This window comes from Amia ocellicauda (genome assembly GCF_036373705.1).
Source record: "Amia ocellicauda isolate fAmiCal2 chromosome 11 unlocalized genomic scaffold, fAmiCal2.hap1 SUPER_11_unloc_5, whole genome shotgun sequence".
In the NCBI taxonomy this organism is placed as follows: domain Eukaryota; kingdom Metazoa; phylum Chordata; class Actinopteri; order Amiiformes; family Amiidae; genus Amia; species Amia ocellicauda.
In genome coordinates this window covers 362,888-369,667 of record NW_027102663.1, presented here as the reverse complement: position 1 = coordinate 369,667, position 6,780 = coordinate 362,888, and the positions used below count along the sequence as shown (strand labels likewise).

Sequence of the window (6,780 nt, the reverse complement as noted above, 5' to 3'; positions counted from 1 at the left end):
CGGGCGTAAGCCGTGGTAAAAACCGCTATGAAAACATTAACATTCCCCTGTTTGGTGGGGAAATCTTTAGGGGCCCTCCACTGGACCTGTGCCACGTGGTCATTTAAGAATTGAAAGTGTGATACTGCATGTTGTTTGGAAAACATAAATTCTATGAACAGTTCAGGGGTTTTAATCAAGGTTGTGTTTAGACGGTAATTTCTTTCCCCAAACTTACCCCACAGACTGTTTAAAATCAGTTTGGACATTTGTCTCTTGGCGGGGTTTACAGTTATGTTCCCCGGCTCTAGACGGATCCCTTCCTTTTCAAAATATTGCTGAACGTATCGCTCTTTGGCCGCGGAGTCAACACACCATGAGGGATAGCCCGATGCCTCCTGTTTCCCTTTCAGATGGGTCATAATGTAATCAGCAAAAAGAGTATCAGGTTTTTCAGAAAAATGCCAAACCTCATACACCTTACCGACTCTGTAACCTTTCTCCACCGCCTTGTCAAGCTCAATGCTACACCAGACACCCGTCAGCGCTCTCTCTTCATCACTGTGCAGACAAGAGGTAGTTTGATTTTCAGTTTCCACACACGTTCTACACAGAGGGAACATCAATTTTCCCGAACACCTGTAAGGCAACATGGGTAAGAACAGCTCGCGAGGAGGGTACATGGTGACTTTGATCAAACCAAAGAAATGTCCGATTTTGAGAAAGTCACGATAAACAATGGTTGGACGCCCCACCGGGTACATTTTGGTCTTGTTGACATAAGGGTACAGACTGGTGAAATCATAGTAATCTACTCTCTCACCCTCCTTTACCTCATAATGTAAACAGAGGGCGTTGGTACGACCCCCAAATAACGCATCCCGGGGCTCTAGACGTTCAGGAAAGTCCAAGGTTTCCATAAACCATTGTACCCCCGCATCCTGTTGCTTCAGGGTCGTCCACTCGTGTTCCCAAATCACCAGCACGTTCAAACCATAGGTGTTTTTTAAAGTTTCAATTCGTTCCTGGAAATCATAGTACATATCACCGCAGAGTTTTTGTGTTACGGGGTTAAAGGTGTTTGGGTCGAAGCACTGAGGACAGCCATGGTAAATACAACCAGCAAACTCATAAGCGGTACGCCGCCCGGACACGTCGCTAAAACCGTCTAAGTAGTAAGGCCCCATTTTGACTTTCCCTTGATTTAAAGCATGTCTGATGAAGATGTTATCCCGGGCACTCAGGTATTCCAGCCACTGTATGGAGACAGTCGAAAAGTTCTTTTGTCTAGCACGATAGTTGTCAGAAGTGGTGACCGCTATAGTGTTTTTCTGCAAGAAATTGGACCGATACATTTTCATGCAGAGAGACGCTATGGTCACACTTTGCAAAGGGTCGAGACCCGATGTGTTGATAACCTCGGCGCAGAAACGCACACAGGCTTCTTTAAGGATCACCACATCATTTTTACAATAAGCGGCCATCTCTTCTCGGTATTGTACCATTTAAAGAATTCGTCCCTCTCATGAGACATCATAGTATCAACCCCATAATAAGAGGCGGGCGGGTAGGACCCTCGATAATTTTGAGTGTCCTTAGTATTAAAAAAATGGCAGAACCAACCTTTCTTCTGAGCCTCAAAACCCAGAGCCTTAGGCAAAGCGCTCAATTTCATGGGGAGGAAATTTAACGAGTCTATGTAACGTTAGTTGAAAGCTTCGTCGGTGAAACACATGATCTTGCTACCCTGAGCTATTATTTTTGGGGTCACCCCATTTTCCACCAGATACTTCATCAAAATGTAAGAATCATAACCCTTAGCATTGTGGGCAATAAATGTGTAATTGAGGTATTTTGGACCGCGATACCGCGTAATGATTTCCCTGACACAACTCTCACCGCTAGCTGACCACTCACGATCCAACATGTCAATACAGTGTATATAATTAGCAACGTGGACCCCGTTTTCTTGCCGGCATTCAAAAGCAAAAAAGACATACCGGTTGTGCGGCGGCTCCTTTTTAACCGGCTGAATAAAGCACTGGTGTTCGGACCCCGGGGTTAAATCAGCATTACAGATCCTGCATCTCGGCTCCAGACATTTGTGTGGTTTAACCTCATGAAAACGGTACTGGAGGCAACACTGCGGGCAATATTTAGTTTGATCACAATAACTCAGTTTTTTAACCCCCTCAGCAGCGGCCCTCTGTACCTTATGCTCGGAAAAACAGAACGCAGAGAGACAAATCCTTAAGCAATCTTTTCATCGGATGGTAGGGGCCAAACCCTTACAACATTGGGGATTGAATCAGACGTTACAGTAACCGTCACAGCGGTGCTTAAGCTTATCATTGAAGGCCTTATAACAACAATGACAAACATACGAACAACCCAAAAAAGCCGTCAAACTCTTTATTCCAAAGTAATGACTATCACTTAGGAAGAGAAACAGTGTCTGTGTATGGGTTTCAGGATGTGTCTGAAATTTCACAAATACTTCCTTTACCTCACAACGGTACCACACAACAATTTTTAAAGACAACAACTCCTCAAACTTGGTGATGTCTGAAAAGGCAACCATCTGTTGAGAGTTTAAGCCGGCCCTCTGATGAAGCATTAAAGCCTCTTGCAGAGCTTGGGGTTCAGGCATGTCGGGGGTGAGTAATTTTATTAAACTGTAAGCAAAACAGAGCTTATTGTCCCCACTGGAACTCACCACTAATTGCCTGAGCTTGGTCCTAATTATGTCGTTCTTCAAGCATTTCGACAGTCTTCTAAGCACCCCACCCTCAGGGTTACGAACCACATTCATTACCAGAGACAGACTTTCATCAGCTATGATGGCTGTGTTACTTTGCAATAACGCTTCGATTTTAGCCAGACGTCTAAATTATCTCCACTCAGCATTACAGATAGGTTGCTAAACAAATCATCCCCTCTGAGTTCTAACTGTACAACATCTCGAGGTCTGACCCTTTCAGCAACCTGTTCAAGCATTTTCTGCAAGGCCTCGTATATGTTGACAAATATTTCTGCATAATTGTCACAATTTAAAAGTTCTGCAAAATTAAAACGCTGAATCATTTCAAAATTGTTATAGGCCGGTCTATCTATAATCACGGGATCACTGGTACTCTTGGACACATCATCATTTTGAACAAAGCCTTTACCCCCTACATTCTCACAGAGCATGTCCTCCACAGCCTTATCAGTCTCAGAACCCTCCAAATTCCAAACACCCCCACTGCTGACATCTACAAAACCCCCTTTTTGAGGAGGCTCATTTAAAGCCTGTAAAAGTCCTTCAAAGATATCCAACCGGTTAATGTCAAGACCCTCCTCTATAGTGATGGCTGCTTCTGCCGCCATCCTGTGTTCTAATTGTTTCAAATCATTTATAATAGGGGCAGAATTTGGTCGGGGTAGCTCCTCCAAAGCCTCCACCATTTCAAACAAATCGGGGTGAACTAGGGGGTGAACCTCTATAAGCGCTACCGGTGGGAGGTGGTTATTTAGATCATTGACCATCTGTAACAGGTCGGGGTTCACCGGTAATTCTGTTAATTCACATTCTATCGGTGGTAATTGGGGGTTATTTAAATCATTTATCATTTGTAATAGTTCCAGGTTCATTGGGACATCAGAGGAGTTCACAACAGGGCCGGGGATGTTCTCTCGGGAAGGTCTTTTTGGGGCCCTAGCTTGTTCATAATCCTTTAGTTTGTGAGTTCTTTTACCAAGTCAGGACATTTTTTAATTTATTTTTTATTTTTCCAACAACCCACAATAGTAAGGCGTTTTGTGTCTATTAAAACATTAAATACGGTACAATTCGTTAGTAAGGGTATTAATAAGGGTGTTTTGGCTCTCTATCAGCAGGTTTTGCCCCACTAACACAAGTCTTTGATTTTGTAACAAAGTATGTAGCAACTCATGCCGACCTTCAGGAAGAAGCTCCGGGGGCTGGTGGCCTGGCTCAGCTTCAAAGGATGGTCGCTCCGGTAAATCTCGGTCGAAGGAGGCAAGGAGCGAGTGTATACTCATGGACGGAGACCAAGAAGGCCTTTGCGGTGACACCCTGGCCAAGCGCGGGGTACTGTTCCGCGTTTCTGTAGCCAAGAAACGGGTCTGGGGGGACGATGTTGAAACCAGGCCGTCGTTGGGTGGTGTGTCAGCCCTGACTGACGGCGACCCCTGAGGTTGTTGGATGCCTGTATTTGTTCCGCCCGACAATGCGGCGGGCTGAATCTGGGGTGTTGAATTACCCCCAGAAGGCTGTGGCCTGAGTAGATGTTGGGGGGTCTCCAAGACCACCGTGGGGGATCCTCTCGGTGATCTCACCGGGAAAGATGTTTGATCCCACTTAGACGGGGTAATTGTCATCAATAGCTCATTCACAGAATGACTATCCCAAGAGTCTTGGGAAGAATAAAAATATACATTACATTTACATCTTTAAACGGCGACAGAAATCAAACTTAAAACAACATGTCCAGGACATTCAAAACCTTTAGCTTTTTTAGACCTTTGAAAATAGCCTTAGACATTCACTACAACACCTTATTATTTACAGACAATATATTTATTAGGACTTGATAATAAATGTAAAACAGAGAAGCCGCTGTAAATAAACTGTTTCTTAAATGTTTCTTTAAAAACTGTAATATTGTTAATAAAACACACACACACACAACAACATTTCATTTTTAAACGAACCTTCCAAGTGTAAACGCTTCCTGATCCCGGGACTTCCTGTTTCACAAACGTTTTCACGATCTGTTTAAATATTAAATACAATGAACACCTTCAAGCCTTTTCCTACAACCACTTTAAAACAGAAGTATAATAGCGGGAGATAAGCCAAACAACTTACTAAACCCTTTCGGACGGCTTTACTTCCTAACCAGACGGTACGGCAATCGGTCATTTCTAAACACGTTCCCCAGAAACAAGCCTAGACCTGTCCGGACTTCTAAAGATCTTTCCCAGAACCCCCCGCCCTACAGGAAACGGTCACCCATCGCTTAAATATTAGCCCTCAACGGGCAAACAAAGCCCTTTTAAAAACATTAAAGTTTGAAAGATCTTACTTACCTCCACAGAATAATCGTTTCTTATGTTTTTCGGCTGGTTTAGCTTTTTGCACCGCTGTGAAGGTAAGAGACATGTTTAACCTTTAACCACACCGCTTTATAAAAAGCTTTAACCTCTTACAGGCTGCAGATATATACTCACAGCTATCAGATACCGGGGCTGACGGCCTTTCAGATTCTTGAAAGGTTACGGTTCTCGAAGGTAAAACGAAACAAGCCCTCGATGTGGAAGGCCTTTCGTTGTCTCGAACCACATTTCTTAATACTGTTAGACAGGATAATTTTTTTAAATTAACAAAACTGGACTCAAACATCTTACAGAATCGTTATACAAACAAACAGGGGTTTAGTTCTTACCCGGTCGGCAGACAGCCTGTCTAGGGATAACCACTTCTCTTGGTCGATCCTCGGAGACATTAATCACAGGCCTTTCGATAGTTTCTGTGTAATTAAAGAGACCGGCATTAATATATATTAAAACGTTTTCATAACTCTAATGAGCCGCTTCAAAACCACACACACCCATGCATAAGAACCCATGAGCGCAAACACAAAATTCTTACCGTCGTTGTTCCAGATGATCTCCTCAGCGTTGGAAATGAACTCCTGTTGACTGGCTGAAAAATAATTTTACAGAACTTAAAACAGATGTTATAGCCTTATTTACAATACATGCACACAACACGCTCTGAGTCAATGAAAATAATCTGAAGACTTGCCTAAAAACTCGTTTAAATCGAATCGCTGATGTTGTTTCCGGACATTGTTGATCTTTAGTCTTAAATCGAAAGGTCAGTATGAGTCTGTCGAGCTGAAGACCAGACCTTCATACTTATACTGATGGCCACATGCCGGATCTGCTTGTAAGGCATTGTTCTGGTCTGGCCTTTGTGCCGCCCTGTTACCAATTAACATATCAAAACCAACCAATAAAATGACACTGCATCAAATTTCAAATAGAAACCAAGATGGAGACGATCTCTCTCCTCTCTACTCTAAACTTTTATTAGAACCTTTTGGTCTCTCAAAAAAACATTTTTAAGCATCAAGACCTATAGTCAACAACCACTAAGAATATTTCAGGCCTTTATAAGCACTAAAAAACAACCTGAGCCTAGAAAATAACTATAAAGATCTAAAATAACTAGCGCTTTTACAGTGATTTTTTTTTTTTTTTAATAGCGATGCTTTGTTTGGTATTAAACAAGTCACAAACTACTCAGAACAGCGTTTATCCCCGCAAAAGAGATATTTGGGTTTATTTTACAAAGCTTATAAATTATATAGGTTAAAAGTATTCTGAATGTTTTGATATCACACGCCATACCAACTGTTGTCTTCTACACCTTACGGTAGCAACAAATCTAACTACTGCTTTACTTTAACAATAATAATGACGGCGACCACGATGACAACAAGAACAACAACAACAAGAACAACAACAACAACATCATCATCATCATCATCATCAGATTTTAATTAAAAGTGGCTACACCAGCGTTTACAATTTCAACCTGTCGACGGACGGACGCTCTGAGTGCATCGATTGCGGGCACTCCAATGAAGAAAAGACACCCACCGCCTCCGGGGAACCACGAGGGCAAGCATGACGAAAAGGGCCAGCCCACAGTAGGCTGTTTCCGCCCGGTTTCGAACCGGGGACCTTTCGCGCGTTAGGCGAACGTGATAACCGCTACACTACGGAAAC

At 42.9% G+C, this 6,780-nt stretch overlaps 1 non-coding gene across 1 annotated transcript; it reads right to left on the bottom strand.

The window, feature by feature from the left end:
• Positions 1–6,707: 6,707 nt before the first annotated feature.
• trnav-aac (transfer RNA valine (anticodon AAC)) lies at positions 6,708–6,780 on the bottom strand. Its single transcript has one exon. It is a non-coding gene; the product is annotated as a tRNA-Val (tRNA).